The 20432-nt window shown below is 38.3% G+C and overlaps 1 long non-coding RNA gene across 1 annotated transcript; it reads right to left on the reverse strand.

Moving 5' to 3' along the window:
* Window positions 1–2301: 2301 nt before the first annotated feature.
* LOC111877433 (uncharacterized) lies at window positions 2302–3603 on the reverse strand. Its single transcript, XR_002845403.3, has 2 exons — window positions 2844–3603; window positions 2302–2578 (listed from the first exon to the last, which is right to left on the reverse strand). It is a non-coding gene; the product is annotated as an uncharacterized LOC111877433 (long non-coding RNA).
* Between the last annotated feature and the right edge of the window lie 16829 nt (window positions 3604–20432).

Below are 20432 nucleotides of genomic sequence, written 5' to 3' on the forward strand. Positions count from 1 at the left end.
TGAGTTGGGCCTCGGTTATTGGGTCAAGTGAGGGAAGGGTAAAATGGTCTTTTACCCTAGGTATTGGACAAATGAACTAGATTCTCGGTTATGGTTTATGGCCCAATTATTAATTGGGGTATTTTTATTGGTTGGTGCGGGCATTCTCCGGTTCAGTAGCTCGGGCATCTATTTGACTGACAGCTGACTGAGGTGAGTTTCCTCACTATGTTTGGCGGGTCGAAGGCACCAATGCCAATCCATAGTTTATTATGATTAGGATGTTAGTTGTCTGCGTGACTCTACATGTATGTTTTTTTTAAAGGAACCGGTGGAGATCATGGATCGAGAAATCAAAAGCCTCAAACAAAGCTGCATACCAATAGTAAACATCCAATGGAACTCTCGTAGAGAGCCATAGTTTAGTTGGGAACGTGAGGATCTAAGGAAACAAAAGTATCCACAATTTTTTCAGCATTGCTCCCTCCACTTCTGGAATGAAATACCAATAGAACACAATGCTAATGGAACAAAATAATCTAGAACTTAATAATTTTGGGATGAAATTCCCTTAACGGGGAGATAATGTGACATCCCAGAATTTAGGTCAAAGATTGTGAACGGTCAAGTTCATAGTGAATCTCTTTATAATTTGACTCACTGAGTTTTAGTGCGCCTTATGTGAAATAAATGAGTTCATTTCAACTATCATAAGATACCACATGGTATCTTACTTCCAAATGTGTAAGCTGACAAACGAATCAAACAGCTCAAACTACAACCATGGTTAATACGTCTTAAAAAACTGAAATTTCGTATTAAGCAATTATGAGCAATACAAACATTCTAGTCTCGAAGTACATGTTTCCTTGTTTCTGAAAGTACAAGAACGTCCAAAACGTAGTTCGTATGCAAAAGAGACGACCGTTTTAAGAATCTAAAACCAGTATAATACTGATTTTTTTTTAAATTCGCTAAAAAAATTTCTAACAGTTGAGGGACTTGCAGATCTCAAATGGAATTTTCGAAAGCATTTCTGGACTCAGGCCATAGACTAATATTTAAGTTCATATTTGAAATATTTTTGTAAAAATATTTATAAAGTAAAAAATCAAACATTTTCAGCTTAATTAAATGTGAAACTTTAAACGACATTTCACGGATATCAATAAAATAGAATTCAATTATGTCTGCGTTTTTGGAATCACCACAACCTGAACCTTAAGCATGCACTTTTAAAAAATTTATATAGTCGGTGCGAGGGAACAAAAATCGAGGTATGCATCACGATAAATAAATATATATAAAATATATTGTAGTTATTATTGTGAGAAATGTTTATAGAATGTGTAATGACAAAGCCACTATATATGTATATATACTTTTGGTGTCGTATGCAACTTGAAAAGATCCAAATTAGTCATGTAATCACAATGCATATATGTTATATAATTAAAATTACCTAACAACAATAAATATATATATATATATATATATATATATATATATATATATATATATATATATATATATATATATATATATATATATATGTGTGTGTGTGTGTGTCATGTAACATTGTCAAATACCAATTAATAGTATATATGGCAAAATTTAGACACTGTTTATGTATAAATATTCAATTTTTATATATATATATTACAAATATACATGGAAAACTTTTAATATGAAAATGTGTAAATATTATATATGTATTATTGTGATAATACTATAAAATGTCTCCAACCAATATACACATACATACAATAAAAATGTATATTAAATCTATTAAAAATATGCATCCATACCAATCAATAAATTCATACACAAAATACATAATTATTAAAATGTCTCCAACCAATATACACATACATACAATAAAAATGTATATTAAATCTATTAAAAATATGCATCCATACCAATCAATAAATTCATACACAAAATACATAATTATTGAACCGATATAATTTCTCAACGATGTTATATATGTATTATTGTGATAATACTATAAAATGTCTCCAACCAATATACACATACATACAATAAAAATGTATATTAAATCTATTAAAAATATGCATCCATACCAATCAATAAATTCATACACAAAATACATAATTATTAAAATGTCTCCAACCAATATACACATACATACAATAAAAATGTATATTAAATCTATTAAAAATATGTATCCATACCAATCAATAAATTCATACACAAAATACATAATTATTGAACCGATATAATTTCTCAACGATACATACATCAATAGATACCCATCGGATCAAATGCGCAAATCAAGACACAAATTATGCACATAATATATAGGCTCAATCAAAATCATGTGATATCTAATATCATATGCAATCGTACAATTCATATTGCTTTCTAGTTTCAACCAAAGCTAAGACTACACATATCTAGTTGAAATAATATTCTACAAGGCTGACAAAAACTTATAGTCAATCACACACCAAGAATTATCCAGAAACGTGTATCTTTTTCCTGTCAAATGATTCAACAAAAAAGGAAAACCAAACCCGTTTTTTCAGTTCTTCCTCACAATCAAATTCACAACAGATTGAATCCTTGCTTCCACTCCCTGTCAAAAACACCAAAACCCAAACACACAGTTAGGATCATCCATTGCAATCAACACACACAAAAAAGGGCAAACAAAACACCCTTGATAGACCCTTCTGCCTGCTTCATCATCATTGAGTGGATTTCCAAATCACACACACACACACACAAAAAAAAAAAAAATGATTTCTTCTTTATTTTACCTATCAAATATCAAAACCAAATACAAATTCCTTCCATTGATTTCTATCAAACAGTCAAATAAAAAGAGAAAGGAAAAGAACCTGTTACCGATCGGAGCAACACCCCTCACAACCGTTCCTCCCCTTCCGTCGAACAAACCCACCGAGGACCCCGACTCCTTCGCTGTTACCGCTGCTTGCGACGCCCGACTTCACACCTCGCAGCCGGACGAGAAGAGGGCAGCTTCGCTGCTCTTCCCTCCGTCACTGCGGCCTCGTCAAACCTCGAAGACAACTCTCTCGTCGCCGATCACTCCCTCTCCTTCAAACCTAGCAGCCGACCGAGACCACAGCATCCTCGCTGCTTTCCCCTTTCCCTCTCTCCGGCCCCGTCGATCCCCGGAAACACTTCCTTCGCAAGAAATCAACCCCAAAACCCCCGGATTAGCCGCCTGTGAGCTTCCTCTTGCTTCGGTCTTCTTCGTGGTCTGCGAAAACCGAGGAACCGGAAGCAGCACCGACGAGCCTTCGCTTTACTCTCTCTTCGTTGGTCTGATTGCAGACGTTCTTCCCTTGCACGTTCAACAAAGACGACGGCATGCGATTTAACCCTAATCCATTTTAAAATCTTTTTAAAATGCCTAAACTACACCCCACTATTAAACCTTTATTCAAAATCAGTCCTAATCCCCAAATAATAATCCCATTTATTCAAAAACAACCCATAGTTTGATAATTATCATCCAAAACAGTCCCATTTATTCAAGAAATTACATACCAGCCCCCATAGTTTGTTCATGTTACAAAATCAGTCCCTCCCTTGAATTATTTTAACCAAATCAGTCGTATTTTGGTAAGTTAAATTACCAAACAACCCCTAATAGTTTATATTTATTACGAAACGGTCCAAAGAGTATTTCAAAATTCAAGGATGGTGGATTTGCGGTTTCTCATGACAAGCTTCTCAAAAGAAAACGAATTAAACCCCTATTGATATTTAAATATTTTGTTCATACAAATGAATTTCCTTTTTATGCGAAAATATTATAAGTCTAGTTTATAAAAATATTATTATTTAACAATTTACCATATTATTACGAATAAACTAGTATAAACTTTTCGTATATGTGTTATGGTTATTTTATCATGGAATAACCAAGTCACACAACAAATACTATTTGATACAAATTTATATGGTTTTTATGTGACATTGCATATTATAACAAACACGTTATGAAACTTTGTAGTATTTCAAGGATTTGAGCTATTACTATGCATGTTTGTTTATATGTTTAAGTACAAAACGTTTATACATGTACATATGTTCATTAATTTGAAATATTCATTTTTATAAAAGCAAGCACATTACACTTTTACATACATACCAAGCATACTCAGCTTTTATAAACTTTATACAATGAATTCATTACGCCTAGTGACTTAATCACGATTAAGTTAGGGCTGAGAGCTTTTCACAAACTTTTTAGTTAAGGGTTTATTAGTGAGAAGTTATTCATTAGCTGAGTTTAAACACTTAGCATACCCACACTACAATAACCTTTAATCTTCGAAGTAAGATATATATGTATAGATCTATACAAGGTTGACATCCCCACCTATAGTTGCTAGCTACAAGCCTACAACCTCGACCAATCAATCGAAGCGGGTGATAAGTGTCTACGATCATTACTGTAACGTCCAATGAAGCGTTGTAGGGGGTACACTTAGTCACATAGCTCAGTTATAGGACTCACTATCAACATTAAGTAGAATATCTCTCTCTCTCTCTCTCTCTCTCTCACACACACACACTACCAACTATGGGCTTGGTTGCTTTCAAAATTATTTTAAGTATGGAATTACTTATTTAACGGTATAATTTTGGTTTTCTAATGTATTCAAAGATTCTTTACAAACATGGTTTTTAAGTATGAATTTACTTATACAAAGATACATTTTGGCTTTGAAAGACTCATTGCAAACACTATTTCAACTATTGTTATTCATACAAAGAAAATATTTTTTATAATTTTTAAAAGTGTTACTGCTGTTAGCAGAAAAGCTATAACTCTCACTAACCTTGTTTTGACCCTCAAAACTACATGTATTCTCGGGAAATCTTTAAACAGACATTCAAGACGGATTAGAATACAGGTGACATAGTTTACTTGCTGTTGTATTATATGCCTATTTGTTAGGCGAATTCATGTATTATTATTATTATTTTGTAAAAACCTTTTATTCAAATATCAAGATGGAACACGAATGTTATATTGTTTATTGTTGTACTTGTTCTATATATTCAGTTTACTTATGATCTATGAACTTAGTTGCACAAACGTTGCCTCCGTGCGGGGGTGTGACGGATGATAGTTTTATTATTTTAAAATCTAAATTTTTAGTCTTAAATTTTGGGACTTTACATGGATGTTGGTTTTTATTATTATGAAAAATGAAATTTTTATTCTTAAATTTTGGGACATTACACGTATACTCTTCCACAGTCGAACTCCCCTTCTTCAAATTCAAGAATTGGTTCTCCAGCACCAATATGTTATGAGCATAACAATACTTTCATTTGAAATGCACTAGGAAATTTGTCCATGTCATTTGGAATGGATCGTTTTGGTGCATTTCTGGTGCATTTCAAACCTTGGGAAAGACGCTGAGCCCCAATGAGCCCCTGCAACTAACATGGGTAGAATTTCTGGTGCATTTCAAACGTAGGTACTGCTCAGCCCAAAATCTGCTCGAGCTAGAAAACCAATTCCTTATCTTAAAGAAAGGAAGCATGTCTATTGATGAATACACCAACAACTTCACAGAGATGATGGAGTTCGCCTTACGTCTTGTTCCGGATGAGCTGACAAAAATTGACAAGTACGCAAAAGGACTTCCATGGGAATATGCAGTGCCAGTGCGTCAGGCACCTACTTTGGAGGCAGCTATCTGGGCTGCCAAGTCGGTTGAGGAGATGATCAAGGGAAGAGCCGCCAACAAGACCGAGGTTGGCGAAAAGAGGAAGTTTGAGGGGTCTGCGAAGCCCGATGAGAGAAGCAAATCAAGTACCAGGAAGTTTAGAGGAGGAGGGAGTGAAGAAAGATGGTGCGAGAAGTGCAAAAAGAAACACTCTGGAAAATGCAGTGAGGAAGTAACTTGTTTCAAGTGTGGGAAGCATGGGCATTATGCCAACGAGTGTAAATTCAATAAAAGGGTGTGTTACGAATGTAATGAGGAAGGACACTTCAAGCAAGATTGCCCAAAGAGAGAGGGGGATACAAAGCCAAATGTGCCGCCAAAGCCAAAGGCGAGAGCATTTCAAATGATCCTTGACGAAGCAGATGACAATGCGAGGATTCAGGAGTGACAACTTGACATCCAAAGATCGAGTTATGAGGTAGCCATAGAATCGTATGATGTAGCCTGTTAGAGGCATATTCTAGGGTGAACTTGAACACCTATGTAATAGTTTCAAGGAATAATAAAAACCTTCGTTTTGATATCTGATGTGTTAAGCTGTTATATGATTTTCTTGTGTGGTGACTTGGAAAACTGTGGGACAATACCTGAGACGAGTATGAGTAGGTGTGAATGGTAGTAGAGGCCTATACTACCGGAAGCACAGGACTCACACTTGGATCAGGGAAAGTCACAAGGTTACCAAGAAGCTAGTAATTGATTTCGTTTTATTCAAGTGTGTTGTTACCATCATTTCGGTAATGACTAAGAAGATTGTTGATATTCCGACCCTAATGGTCATATCGAATCGAGTCCGACTACGATGAGTATGTTGTGTGGTTCAGAGAACCAAGTTTGATGTAGCGTCCGACTTAAACCAAACGGTTGAAATCAAAGCGATCAATAGAAGTATCGCACTCGTTGTTAAAGAAGTTGGTGGCTAGAAATGCCTAATGTTAAAGTGTGATTATATCACATTAGAACATGAAGGAAGGCATAGTCTGTTTTAGAATTTAACTCTAAGAGACCTAAGTCTAAGTGTTGCAACATACGATGATAGGTCATTAGAATATGACACATCGATCTATAGTAGTAATAAAAGAACTTATCTCAAGTCCGTATCCAGCAAGGATCAAGATTGTGACTTGAAGGTCATAATTTGGAGTCTAACCTGAGGTAGAGAGCAGGTGCACGATCGAGTACTCTTACAGTCAATGAGTTTAAGAGATAGAATCGAAGGAATGTAGAAGTTATAATTATTACCTAGGATGAAGAGATGACGTATGGAGTCATTATACGACCCTGTTTCGTTGATGATTCCGGGACGTAATCATCCTAAGGGGGAGATAATTGTAACGCCCGCAAATCTGGGCTAGTCAAATTAGAGGCAATAGGGGTCGAAAACGACTTTTCGACAAAAGATTATTTAGAATAAATAATCTTAATCAAGTTGTAGAGTATGTTACAAGGTTTTCGTACATATAAAGAACGCCGAAAACCGAGTTATAACGAAGAAGTTATGACCCGTTGAAGTTTCGCGACGGAACCGGCACGATACCGGGAAGCGTAAATAGTGAATTTATGATAGAGCGAGATTTAGCCTTAGCGATCTAAACGAAAGTCGTAGAAAATGTTAAACTAAGAACATCGATAAAAAGAACGCCCAAATCTGTCTTCGTATGAGGAAGTTATGATTTTTCTAAGATTTAGCATAGCAATGCACAGCCCGAAATCTGAATTTTAGATCGGTCGATTTTTAGCCGACGGGATCTAAATGAAAGTTGTAGTACTCATAAATACCAATGCGTGGATATAAAGAACGTCGATAATAGGGCTCGTATGCAAAAGTTATGGACGAAGCTTAGTCCCTACTTTTCGAGCGCGGCGAATTCGATACAGTTTAGTAAATACGAGATAGAATGAGAATTAGCCAACGAGGTCTAAATGAAAGTTGAAGATCTCATTAATAGGAACTCAACGGTAAAAAGACAGACAAAAACGGAACTCGTATGCGAAAGTTATGGACGAAGCTTAGTCCCTACTTTTCGAGCGCGGCGAATTCGATACAGTTTTGTAAATCCGAGATAGAATGAGAATTAGCCAACGAGGTCTAAATGAAAGTTGAAGATCTCATTAATAGGAACTCAACGGTAAAAAGACAGACAAAAACGGAGCTCGTATGCAAAAGTTACGGACGAAGCTTAGAGACTACTTTACTATAAAACTCCTATAAATACAAGGGTGAACTCCTCATATTTTCTTCACACCATAAGCCTCTCTTTCTCTCTCTAACTTCTCTCTAGCCTCCCTAAACCCCTCCCAAGTCTACGGAACCTCCCTAGCACGAGAAGAAAGCCCCGGAGCGCCCGACGGCTCCGAGGAGAAAAGCTTTCGGCTTGGAAACGCTGCTCCAGCGAAGCCCGGTTTTTAATAAAAACTCGTTGTAAGTGAGCTACGCCTATACTATATTTAATATAGATTTTATTTAATTATAGTAACATTATTAGGACCTTAAAATAATTATTTGGGCTATTATTATGAGTTATATTGAGTGTTATTTAACGCTTATATAATAGTAATAATAGCTAGACTATTAATTAGTCGTGGTTAACGTTAAAAACTAAACCCTAGTGGTATTGATACTAGGTTTTGTCGAGGAAAATTGTTTTGAGATAACGAAGTGCTGTCTGAGTTCGGAATCACCACCTAATCAGGTGAGTGCATAGTTACTTTCATCTTACACATAGATATGAAGTATTTTATTATAAATTTACGTGCTATGTGTGCATATTGTCTGAATACTTGCTGTCTATGCTGGTGAAAGATTTTTATACATGTTTTAAATGATGTAAACTGTATAAAGTATTTTATATCTACAAGATATGTTGGGTAAAACATGGGTAGATGAATGATGATGGATAAAAGCTAAAATAGAGGAACATTAGTAGTACGGACCTAGTGCCCTATAGGTATACATTGGCAGCAGTGGACCTAGTACCCTATAGATGAGCACTGGCAGCTGCGCCACAACCTGTAGATGATTTAGATCTACGGTAAACATCCTAGCAGCTGCGCTCTAAGGATAGTATCGACAGTTGCGCCTAATAGGGAGCCTTATGACCATGACAGTAGTGTTTAAAGGTCAATACCGGCAGAAGCGCCTCATAGAAAATGTCCTAATTCTGGCAGCTGAGCCTAAGTGACAATATTAGCAGCTGCGCTTGACCAATGTGTCATTGGCAACAATGGACTTCATGTTGTTTCCTTAGGATGATCCTTAGGAATGAATGAATGAGAAATAGCTGATTCTTAGGGTAGATCCTTACGAATAAAGAAGATAATGGGGATGGGTAATTGGGTTGATTGTTTGATTGTTTAAACATAATAATTATATTATTGTGGGTTGAAAACCCTATGTACTCACCAGGTTTCCCAACCTGACCCACTCAGTTTATTTATATCACAGGTGTTGATATGAAGTGACATTACACTGAGAGATTTAAAGAGATGTAGATCACTAGTGTAAATAATTGTAAGTTCTGTTTATGCTTATGTTTCTGTATTAACGATGACATCCCAAACGTTTTAAAATAAAATAAATACGTTTCTTCGAAAATGTTTTAATAACGTATTTACCATGTTTTTCTGGGAACAAATTCCGCAACATTTTTATAAAATGAAGTACTCTGATTTTTATAAAGCATAAACAACATCGGTCTTTTTTGGCCGTGAAAATGGGGATGTCACAGTTGGTATCAGAGCATTAGTTTAAGCGAACTAGGAATATGGATTTATTTCTAGACTTAAACTTAGAATGCTAAGCGATGATTGTGAGGTGTGAGCACTAGCTTATTTTAGGAATTGTGCCTAAAATGCTTTTATGTGCTAAATGCTTGTGCCTGATATGCTGTTATTTGTTCGGATCTATGGTTTGTTGCCGACCGGATCTGGAAACCTTATGTGTTTAGGATTCTAAGCGTTTAACTACGATATTAGAACTAGCATATAAACGTTTCGGAGTGATAAGAATGATTTAAACGTCAATCCTAAGTAAAGGTCTAGATTCACCTTATTCGGCGTATAGATCAAGATGGCAAGAACCCGTAGCGGAAACGTGAATGCAAATGGGAACCGAGATCAACCCCCAGCGATTCAGCAAATACCGGTTGTGGTAGCCGCTGCTGAGCCAATAACGATGGCAGGAGTGCAAGCGATGATCCAAGCAATGTTGGATCGTCAAATGGAGGAAACCAGACGTTTACTCCAGCAAAATCGAGAGGAAGCGACTATTCAGATCGAACAGCCCAAGTTGAACGAAGGGCAGACTGAGGAAGGGAACTACAGTGGGACTGTTGGTCAAGTCAACCCACCAATAGTTCGACAAAACAACCAAGATGACGAAGTCGAGAGGAATGGATGCAAGTACAAGGATTTTCTGACTTGCAAGCCATCGACTTTCACTGGAAAGGAGGATCCAATCGGGGTCATGGATTGGATCTCGGAGATGGAATTAGCTTTCATGACGTGCAGTTGCAAGGGAAAACAACAGACCACGTTTGCAGTGCGTCAGTTTCGAGGAGGTGTTGTACGATGGTGGAATACCTTGGGAAAGACGCTGAGCCCCAATGAGCCCCTGCAACTAACATGGGTAGAATTTCTGGTGCATTTCAAACGTAGGTACTGCTCAGCCCAAAATCTGCTCGAGCTAGAAAACCAATTCCTTACCTTAAAGAAAGGAAGCATGTCTATTGATGAATACACCAACAACTTCACAGAGAAGATGGAGTTCGCCTTACGTCTTGTTCCGGATGAGCTGACAAAAATTGACAAGTACGCAAAAGGACTTCCATGGGAATATGCAGTGCCAGTGCGTCAGGCACCTACTTTGGAGGCAGCTATCTGGGCTGCCAAGTCGGTTGAGGAGATGATCAAGGGAAGAGCAGCCAACAAGACCGAGGTTGGCGAAAAGAGGAAGTTTGAGGGGTCTGCGAAGCCCGATAAGAGAAGCAAATCAAGTACCAGGAAGTTTAGAGGAGGAGGGAGTGAAGAAAGATGGTGCGAGAAGTGCAAAAAGAAACACTCTGGAAAATGCAGTGAGGAAGTAACTTGTTTCAAGTGTGGGAAGCATGGGCATTATGCCAACGAGTGTAAATTCAATAAAAGGGTGTGTTACGAATGTAATGAGGAAGGACACTTCAAGCAAGATTGCCCAAAGAGAGAGGGGGCTACAAAGCCAAATGTGCCGCCAAAGCCAAAGGCGAGAGCATTTCAAATTATCCTTGACGAAGCAGATGACAATGCGAGGATTCAGGAGTGACAACTTGACATCCAAAGATCGAGTTATGAGGTAGCCATAGAATCGTATGATGTAGCCTGTTAGAGGCATATTCTAGGGTGAACTTGAACACCTATGTAATAGTTTCAAGGAATAATAAAAACCTTCGTTTTGATATCTGATGTGTTAAGCTGTTATATGATTTTCTTGTGTGGTGACTTGGAAAACTGTGGGACAATACCTGAGACGAGTATGAGTAGGTGTGAATGGTAGTAGAGGCCTATACTACCGGAAGCACAGGACTCACACTTGGATCAGGGAAAGTCACAAGGTTACCAAGAAGCTAGTAATTGATTTCGTTTTATTCAAGTGTGTTGTTACCATCATTTCGGTAATGACTAAGAAGATTGTTGATATTCCGACCCTAATGGTCATATCGAATCGAGTCCGACTACGATGAGTATGTTGTGTGGTTCAGAGAACCAAGTTTGATGTAGCGTCCGACTTAAACCAAACGGTTGAAATCAAAGCGATCAATAGAAGTATCGCACTCGTTGTTAAAGAAGTTGGTGGCTAGAAATGCCTAATGTTAAAGTGTGATTATATCACATTAGAACATGAAGGAAGGCATAGTCTGTTTTAGAATTTAACTCTAAGAGACCTAAGTCTAAGTGTTGCAACATACGATGATAGGTCATTAGAATATGACACATCGATCTATAGTAGTAATAAAAGAACTTATCTCAAGTCCGTATCCAGCAAGGATCAAGATTGTGACTTGAAGGTCATAATTTGGAGTCTAACCTGAGGTAGAGAGCAGGTGCACGATCGAGTACTCTTACAGTCAATGAGTTTAAGAGATAGAATCGAAGGAATGTAGAAGTTATAATTATTACCTAGGATGAAGAGATGACGTATGGAGTCATTATACGACCCTGTTTCGTTGATGATTCCGGGACGTAATCATCCTAAGGGGGAGATAATTGTAACGCCCGCAAATCTGGGCTAGTCAAATTAGAGGCAATAGGGGTCGAAAACGACTTTTCGACAAAAGATTATTTAGAATAAATAATCTTAATCAAGTTGTAGAGTATGTTACAAGGTTTTCGTACATATAAAGAACGCCGAAAACCGAGTTATAACGAAGAAGTTATGACCCGTTGAAGTTTCGCGACGGAACCGGCACGATACCGGGAAGCGTAAATAGTGAATTTATGATAGAGCGAGATTTAGCCTTAGCGATCTAAACGAAAGTCGTAGAAAATGTTAAACTAAGAACATCGATAAAAAGAACGCCCAAATCTGTCTTCGTATGAGGAAGTTATGATTTTTCTAAGATTTAGCATAGCAATGCACAGCCCGAAATCTGAATTTTAGATCGGCCGATTTTTAGCCGACGGGATCTAAATGAAAGTTGTAGTACTCATAAATACCAATGCGTGGATATAAAGAACGTCGATAATAGGGCTCGTATGCAAAAGTTATGGACGAAGCTTAGTCCCTACTTTTCGAGCGCGGCGAATTCGATACAGTTTTGTAAATACGAGATAGAATGAGAATTAGCCAACGAGGTCTAAATGAAAGTTGAAGATCTCATTAATAGGAACTCAACGGTAAAAAGACAGACAAAAACGGAACTCGTATGCGAAAGTTATGGACGAAGCTTAGTCCCTACTTTTCGAGCGCGGCGAATTCGATACAGTTTTGTAAATCCGAGATAGAATGAGAATTAGCCAACGAGGTCTAAATGAAAGTTGAAGATCTCATTAATAGGAACTCAACGGTAAAAAGACAGACAAAAACGGAGCTCGTATGCAAAAGTTACGGACGAATCTTAGAGACTACTTTACTATAAAACTCCTATAAATACAAGGGTGAACTCCTCATATTTTCTTCACACCATAAGCCTCTCTTTCTCTCTCTAACTTCTCTCTAGCCTCCCTAAACCCCTCCCAAGTCTACGGAACCTCCCTAGCACGAGAAGAAAGCCCCGGAGCGCCCGACGGCTCCGAGGAGAAAAGCTTTCGGCTTGGAAACGCTGCTCCAGCGAAGCCCGGTTTTTAATAAAAACTCGTTGTAAGTGAGCTACGCCTATACTATATTTAATATAGATTTTATTTAATTATAGTAACATTATTAGGACCTTAAAATAATTATTTGGGCTATTATTATGAGTTATATTGAGTGTTATTTAACGCTTATATAATAGTAATAATAGCTAGACTATTAATTAGTCGTGGTTAACGTTAAAAACTAAACCCTAGTGGTATTGATACTAGGTTTTGTCGAGGAAAATTGTTTTGAGATAACGAAGTGCTGTCTGAGTTCGGAATCACCACCTAATCAGGTGAGTGCATAGTTACTTTCATCTTACACATAGATATGAAGTATTTTATTATAAATTTACGTGCTATGTGTGCATATTGTCTGAATACTTGCTGTCTATGCTGGTGAAAGATTTTTATACATGTTTTAAATGATGTAAACTGTATAAAGTATTTTATATCTACAAGATATGTTGGGTAAAACATGGGTAGATGAATGATGATGGATAAAAGCTGAAATAGAGGAACATTAGTAGTACGGACCTAGTGCCCTATAGGTATACATTGGCAGCAGTGGACCTAGTACCCTATAGATGAGCACTGGCAGCTGCGCCACAACCTGTAGATGATTTAGATCTACGGTAAACATCCTAGCAGCTGCGCTCTAAGGATAGTATCGACAGTTGCGCCTAATAGGGAGCCTTATGACCATGACAGTAGTGTTTAAAGGTCAATACCGGCAGAAGCGCCTCATAGAAAATGTCCTAATTCTGGCAGCTGAGCCTAAGTGACAATATTAGCAGCTGCGCTTGACCAATGTGTCATTGGCAACAATGGACTTCATGTTGTTTCCTTAGGATGATCCTTAGGAATGAATGAATGAGAAATAGCTGATTCTTAGGGTAGATCCTTAAGAATAAAGAAGATAATGGGGATGGGTAATTGGGTTGATTGTTTGATTGTTTAAACATAATAATTATATTATTGTGGGTTGAAAACCCTATGTACTCACCAGGTTTCCCAACCTGACCCACTCAGTTTATTTATATCACAGGTGTTGATATGAAGTGACATTACACTGAGAGATTTAAAGAGATGTAGATCACTAGTGTAAATAATTGTAAGTTCTGTTTATGCTTATGTTTCTGTATTAACGATGACATCCCAAACGTTTTAAAATGAAATAAATACGTTTCTTCGAAAATGTTTTAATAACGTATTTACCATGTTTTTCTGGGAACAAATTCCGCAACATTTTTATAAAATGAAGTACTCTGATTTTTATAAAGCATAAACAACATCGGTCTTTTTTGGCCGTGAAAATGGGGATGTCACAGTTGGTATCAGAGCATTAGTTTAAGCGAACTAGGAATATGGATTTATTTCTAGACTTAAACTTAGAATGCTAAGCGATGATTGTGAGGTGTGAGCACTAGCTTATTTTAGGAATTGTGCCTAAAATGCTTTTATGTGCTAAATGCTTGTGCCTGATATGCTGTTATTTGTTCGGATCTATGGTTTGTTGCCGACCGGATCTGGAAACCTTATGTGTTTAGGATTCTAAGCGTTTAACTACGATATTAGAACTAGCATATAAACGTTTCGGAGTGATAAGAATGATTTAAACGTCAATCCTAAGTAAAGGTCTAGATTCACCTTATTCGGCGTATAGATCAAGATGGCAAGAACCCGTAGCGGAAACGTGAATGCAAATGGGAACCGAGATCAACCCCCAGCGATTGAGCAAATACCGGTTGTGGTAGCCGCTGCTGAGCCAATAACGATGGCAGGAGTGCAAGCGATGATCCAAGCAATGTTGGATCGTCAAATGGAGGAAACCAGACGTTTACTCCAGCAAAATCGAGAGGAAGCGACTATTCAGATCGAACAGCCCAAGTTGAACGAAGGGCAGACTGAGGAAGGGAACTACAGTGGGACTGTTGGTCAAGTCAACCCACCAATAGTTCGACAAAACAACCAAGATGACGAAGTCGAGAGGAATGGATGCAAGTACAAGGATTTTCTGACTTGCAAGCCATCGACTTTCACTGGAAAGGAGGATCCAATCGGGGTCATGGATTGGATCTTGGAGATGGAATTAGCTTTCATGACGTGCAGTTGCAAGGGAAAACAACAGACCACGTTTGCAGTGCGTCAGTTTCGAGGAGGTGTTGTACGATGGTGGAATACCTTGGGAAAGACGCTGAGCCCCAATGAGCCCCTGCAACTAACATGGGTAGAATTTCTGGTGCATTTCAAACGTAGGTACTGCTCAGCCCAAAATCTGCTCGAGCTAGAAAACCAATTCCTTACCTTAAAGAAAGGAAGCATGTCTATTGATGAATACACCAACAACTTCACAGAGAAGATGGAGTTCGCCTTACGTCTTGTTCCGGATGAGCTGACAAAAATTGACAAGTACGCAAAAGGACTTCCATGGGAATATGCAGTGCCAGTGCGTCAGGCACCTACTTTGGAGGCAGCTATCTGGGCTGCCAAGTCGGTTGAGGAGATGATCAAGGGAAGAGCAGCCAACAAGACCGAGGTTGGCGAAAAGAGGAAGTTTGAGGGGTCTGCGAAGCCCGATAAGAGAAGCAAATCAAGTACCAGGAAGTTTAGAGGAGGAGGGAGTGAAGAAAGATGGTGCGAGAAGTGCAAAAAGAAACACTCTGGAAAATGCAGTGAGGAAGTAACTTGTTTCAAGTGTGGGAAGCATGGGCATTATGCCAACGAGTGTAAATTCAATAAAAGGGTGTGTTACGAATGTAATGAGGAAGGACACTTCAAGCAAGATTGCCCAAAGAGAGAGGGGGCTACAAAGCCAAATGTGCCGCCAAAGCCAAAGGCGAGAGCATTTCAAATTATCCTTGACGAAGCAGATGACAATGCGAGGATTCAGGAGTGACAACTTGACATCCAAAGATCGAGTTATGAGGTAGCCATAGAATCGTATGATGTAGCCTGTTAGAGGCATATTCTAGGGTGAACTTGAACACCTATGTAATAGTTTCAAGGAATAATAAAAACCTTCGTTTTGATATCTGATGTGTTAAGCTGTTATATGATTTTCTTGTGTGGTGACTTGGAAAACTGTGGGACAATACCTGAGACGAGTATGAGTAGGTGTGAATGGTAGTAGAGGCCTATACTACCGGAAGCACAGGACTCACACTTGGATCAGGGAAAGTCACAAGGTTACCAAGAAGCTAGTAATTGATTTCGTTTTATTCAAGTGTGTTGTTACCATCATTTCGGTAATGACTAAGAAGATTGTTGATATTCCGACCCTAATGGTCATATCGAATCGAGTCCGACTACGATGAGTATGTTGTGTGGTTCAGAGAACCAAGTTTGATGTAGCGTCCGACTTAAACCAAACGGTTGAAATCAAAGCGATCAATAGAAGTATCGCACTCGTTGTTAAAGAAGTTGGTGGCTAGAAATGCCTAATGTTAAAGTGTGATTATATCACATTAGAACATGAAGGAAGGCATAGTCTGTTTTAGAATTTAACTCTAAGAGACCTAAGTCTAAGTGTTGCAACATACGATGATAGGTCATTAGAATATGACACATCGATCTATAGTAGTAATAAAAGAACTTATCTCAAGTCCGTATCCAGCAAGGATCAAGATTGTGACTTGAAGGTCATAATTTGGAGTCTAACCTGAGGTAGAGAGCAGGTGCACGATCGAGTACTCTTACAGTCAATGAGTTTAAGAGATAGAATCGAAGGAATGTAGAAGTTATAATTATTACCTAGGATGAAGAGATGACGTATGGAGTCATTATACGACCCTGTTTCGTTGATGATTCCGGGACGTAATCATCCTAAGGGGGAGATAATTGTAACGCCCGCAAATCTGGGCTAGTCAAATTAGAGGCAATAGGGGTCGAAAACGACTTTTCGACAAAAGATTATTTAGAATAAATAATCTTAATCAAGTTGTAGAGTATGTTACAAGGTTTTCGTACATATAAAGAACGCCGAAAACCGAGTTATAACGAAGAAGTTATGACCCGTTGAAGTTTCGCGACGGAACCGGCACGATACCGGGAAGCGTAAATAGTGAATTTATGATAGAGCGAGATTTAGCCTTAGCGATCTAAACGAAAGTCGTAGAAAATGTTAAACTAAGAACATCGATAAAAAGAACGCCCAAATCTGTCTTCGTATGAGGAAGTTATGATTTTTCTAAGATTTAGCATAGCAATGCACAGCCCGAAATCTGAATTTTAGATCGGCCGATTTTTAGCCGACGGGATCTAAATGAAAGTTGTAGTACTCATAAATACCAATGCGTGGATATAAAGAACGTCGATAATAGGGCTCGTATGCAAAAGTTATGGACGAAGCTTAGTCCCTACTTTTCGAGCGCGGCGAATTCGATACAGTTTTGTAAATACGAGATAGAATGAGAATTAGCCAACGAGGTCTAAATGAAAGTTGAAGATCTCATTAATAGGAACTCAACGGTAAAAAGACAGACAAAAACGGAACTCGTATGCGAAAGTTATGGACGAAGCTTAGTCCCTACTTTTCGAGCGCGGCGAATTCGATACAGTTTTGTAAATCCGAGATAGAATGAGAATTAGCCAACGAGGTCTAAATGAAAGTTGAAGATCTCATTAATAGGAACTCAACGGTAAAAAGACAGACAAAAACGGAGCTCGTATGCAAAAGTTACGGACGAATCTTAGAGACTACTTTACTATAAAACTCCTATAAATACAAGGGTGAACTCCTCATATTTTCTTCACACCATAAGCCTCTCTTTCTCTCTCTAACTTCTCTCTAGCCTCCCTAAACCCCTCCCAAGTCTACGGAACCTCCCTAGCACGAGAAGAAAGCCCCGGAGCGCCCGACGGCTCCGAGGAGAAAAGCTTTCGGCTTGGAAACGCTGCTCCAGCGAAGCCCGGTTTTTAATAAAAACTCGTTGTAAGTGAGCTACGCCTATACTATATTTAATATAGATTTTATTTAATTATAGTAACATTATTAGGACCTTAAAATAATTATTTGGGCTATTATTATGAGTTATATTGAGTGTTATTTAACGCTTATATAATAGTAATAATAGCTAGACTATTAATTAGTCGTGGTTAACGTTAAAAACTAAACCCTAGTGGTATTGATACTAGGTTTTGTCGAGGAAAATTGTTTTGAGATAACGAAGTGCTGTCTGAGTTCGGAATCACCACCTAATCAGGTGAGTGCATAGTTACTTTCATCTTACACATAGATATGAAGTATTTTATTATAAATTTACGTGCTATGTGTGCATATTGTCTGAATACTTGCTGTCTATGCTGGTGAAAGATTTTTATACATGTTTTAAATGATGTAAACTGTATAAAGTATTTTATATCTACAAGATATGTTGGGTAAAACATGGGTAGATGAATGATGATGGATAAAAGCTGAAATAGAGGAACATTAGTAGTACGGACCTAGTGCCCTATAGGTATACATTGGCAGCAGTGGACCTAGTACCCTATAGATGAGCACTGGCAGCTGCGCCACAACCTGTAGATGATTTAGATCTACGGTAAACATCCTAGCAGCTGCGCTCTAAGGATAGTATCGACAGTTGCGCCTAATAGGGAGCCTTATGACCATGACAGTAGTGTTTAAAGGTCAATACCGGCAGAAGCGCCTCATAGAAAATGTCCTAATTCTGGCAGCTGAGCCTAAGTGACAATATTAGCAGCTGCGCTTGACCAATGTGTCATTGGCAACAATGGACTTCATGTTGTTTCCTTAGGATGATCCTTAGGAATGAATGAATGAGAAATAGCTGATTCTTAGGGTAGATCCTTAAGAATAAAGAAGATAATGGGGATGGGTAATTGGGTTGATTGTTTGATTGTTTAAACATAATAATTATATTATTGTGGGTTGAAAACCCTATGTACTCACCAGGTTTCCCAACCTGACCCACTCAGTTTATTTATATCACAGGTGTTGATATGAAGTGACATTACACTGAGAGATTTAAAGAGATGTAGATCACTAGTGTAAATAATTGTAAGTTCTGTTTATGCTTATGTTTCTGTATTAACGATGACATCCCAAACGTTTTAAAATGAAATAAATACGTTTCTTCGAAAATGTTTTAATAACGTATTTACCATGTTTTTCTGGGAACAAATTCCGCAACATTTTTATAAAATGAAGTACTCTGATTTTTATAAAGCATAAACAACATCGGTCTTTTTTGGCCGTGAAAATGGGGATGTCACAGTTGGTATCAGAGCATTAGTTTAAGCGAACTAGGAATATGGATTTATTTCTAGACTTAAACTTAGAATGCTAAGCGATGATTGTGAGGTGTGAGCACTAGCTTATTTTAGGAATTGTGCCTAAAATGCTTTTATGTGCTAAATGCTTGTGCCTGATATGCTGTTATTTGTTCGGATCTATGGTTTGTTGCCGACCGGATCTGGAAACCTTATGTGTTTAGGATTCTAAGCGTTTAACTACGATATTAGAACTAGCATATAAACGTTTCGGAGTGATAAGAATGATTTAAACGTCAATCCTAAGTAAAGGTCTAGATTCACCTTATTCGGCGTATAGATCAAGATGGCAAGAACCCGTAGCGGAAACGTGAATGCAAATGGGAACCGAGATCAACCCCCAGCGATTGAGCAAATACCGGTTGTGGTAGCCGCTGCTGAGCCAATAACGATGGCAGGAGTGCAAGCGATGATCCAAGCAATGTTGGATCGTCAAATGGAGGAAACCAGACGTTTACTCCAGCAAAATCGAGAGGAAGCGACTATTCAGATCGAACAGCCCAAGTTGAACGAAGGGCAGACTGAGGAAGGGAACTACAGTGGGACTGTTGGTCAAGTCAACCCACCAATAGTTCGACAAAACAACCAAGATGACGAAGTCGAGAGGAATGGATGCAAGTACAAGGATTTTCTGACTTGCAAGCCATCGACTTTCACTGGAAAGGAGGATCCAATCGGGGTCATGGATTGGATCTTGGAGATGGAATTAGCTTTCATGACGTGCAGTTGCAAGGGAAAACAACAGACCACGTTTGCAGTGCGTCAGTTTCGAGGAGGTGTTGTACGATGGTGGAATACCTTGGGAAAGACGCTGAGCCCCAATGAGCCCCTGCAACTAACATGGGTAGAATTTCTGGTGCATTTCAAACGTAGGTACTGCTCAGCCCAAAATCTGCTCGAGCTAGAAAACCAATTCCTTACCTTAAAGAAAGGAAGCATGTCTATTGATGAATACACCAACAACTTCACAGAGAAGATGGAGTTCGCCTTACGTCTTGTTCCGGATGAGCTGACAAAAATTGACAAGTACGCAAAAGGACTTCCATGGGAATATGCAGTGCCAGTGCGTCAGGCACCTACTTTGGAGGCAGCTATCTGGGCTGCCAAGTCGGT

The sequence above is a fragment of the Lactuca sativa genome, chromosome 6 (assembly GCF_002870075.4).
Source record: "Lactuca sativa cultivar Salinas chromosome 6, Lsat_Salinas_v11, whole genome shotgun sequence".
Classification (NCBI taxonomy): domain Eukaryota; kingdom Viridiplantae; phylum Streptophyta; class Magnoliopsida; order Asterales; family Asteraceae; genus Lactuca; species Lactuca sativa.